This window comes from Carlito syrichta, unplaced genomic scaffold, assembly GCF_000164805.1.
Source record: "Carlito syrichta isolate Samal-C Ts95f unplaced genomic scaffold, Tarsius_syrichta-2.0.1 Scaffold313361, whole genome shotgun sequence".
NCBI classification, from domain to species: Eukaryota; Metazoa; Chordata; class Mammalia; order Primates; family Tarsiidae; genus Carlito; species Carlito syrichta.
Genome location: NW_007257457.1, coordinates 218998 through 220879, shown reverse-complemented (window position 1 = coordinate 220879; position 1882 = coordinate 218998).

Genomic DNA, 1882 nt, shown 5'->3' with positions numbered 1-1882 from the left:
TTTCTTCCTAGCAATCTTATCCAGTGCCAGGGCCCAGCCATTTCTCCTTAGCTCCAAAATCCAACTCATATCAAACTACCTGCTGATATCTCCACTTGGTTGTCTCATGGGCATACTGAAATATAATATGATCCAAAATGGAATTCTTTATTCCCTCCTCTTAAATCTTAATTCTGCTCACCGCTGCACAGCAGGAAGTGAGCAACAGGCTGAGATACTTCCTGTCTCTGTCAATGACGTTAGTATCTACTTCTTCCACAAAGCCAGGTGTGTCCTTTTCTCTCCCTCTCCTGAATGCTCTACAACCAATCTACAGGTAAGTCCTGTTGGTTCTACATCTCCAGTCTGGCCACTTTCCTGCATCTCCAACCCTCTAGTTCAAGCCATCATCATGTTTCATTTGAGCCACTGCTAAAGCTTAATTGGTCTTCTCAATTCTGGCCATGCCCTTCTACTTTCTACACAGTAGCCAGAGTGATATTCTCAAAAGATAAGCCTGATCATATCAAGTTCCTACTTAAAACTAACCAGTGTCATCCCATTGCTCTTAGATTAAAATACAAGTTCCTATTTTTGTGGCATACATGGTATGTGCTGGTTATTTGGTTATTGTCTTTCAGCTCCAAACTCATCCTTTTATTCTAACTTTGTTTTACTGGGTTTGAGACTCTGAAAATTATATATCTATTTTTGCCAGTGTTTGATATCCAGGCAACAGGATGTCAGAGCAAGAGACCTGCAAGGATACAGGAAGAAGCAGGGGCTTGTCGCTTGCTGCTTCCTGTTCTGAGAATTCCACTCTAGCTTCACTTTTTTACTCCAGCAGTGACAGCTCCTTCCATAGCCATAGTTGAATCCAATTTGCCATTTTCCAGTACACATAGAACCAGTCTTATAATGACCCACAGAAATACCAGCCCAGTGGTACCCTTTCCCCAGAGGGGCCCCTTTTCATAGAGACATCAATGCCACCCCACCAACACTCCCTCCTCAGAGGCCTGAGTTTCAGCTCTAGGGTGTCCCTCCTCTTCCCTTTGCTCCCTCAGCATTAGGGATGTTGGCTGCTTCCTGAAGTTGCTACCTCCAAGACACCTTCCTGTATGCTTCTTGTCTTTTTAGTTACCAAATTAACAATCCTTTACATTAAATCCTCTCTGTTAAAATAACTGGAATAGGAAAGGGAGAGAAGGGGAAATTTTTTTTTTTTTTTTTTTTTTTTTGAGTTGGCGTCTCACTCTGTCGCCCAGACTGGAGTGTACTGGCCGCTCCCGGCCACCACAACCTCGACCTGCTGGGCTCCGGTGATCCTTCCACCTCAGCCTTCTGAGTAGCCGGAATTACAGGCGCGCACTACCATGCCCAGCTATTTTTTTGATTTTATTGTAGAGGTGAGATCTCGCCTGCCCAGGCAGGTCTCGAACCCGTGGGCTCAGGCAATCCACTCATCTCAGGCTCCCAAAGGCGCAGGATTACAGGCTGAGCCACCGAGCCTGGCGGGAAAATTTTTAAAAACAAAATAACTAAATTATTTTTTCTCTCCCATCTAGAGACCTGATTGGTATAAAGGCATTCATAGTCTGGTTCCATCCAATTTACTGATCTCATCTCATACAACATCCTTCCTCAGTCACTGTTCTTCAGCTGTGCCACTCTCATTTTTGTTATAAGAAAGCTGTTTCCTTTCGTGACCCACCTGGGCGGCGAGACCTCATCTTTACAAGAAATCAAAAAATCAGCCGGGCGTGGTAGCGCATGCCTGTAATTTCGGCTACTTGGAAGGCTGAAATGGAAGGATCACCGGAGCCCAGCAGGTTGAGGCTGCGGTGGCTGGGAGTGGCCACTGCACTCCAGTCTGGGCAACAGAGTGAGACTCCAACTCAAA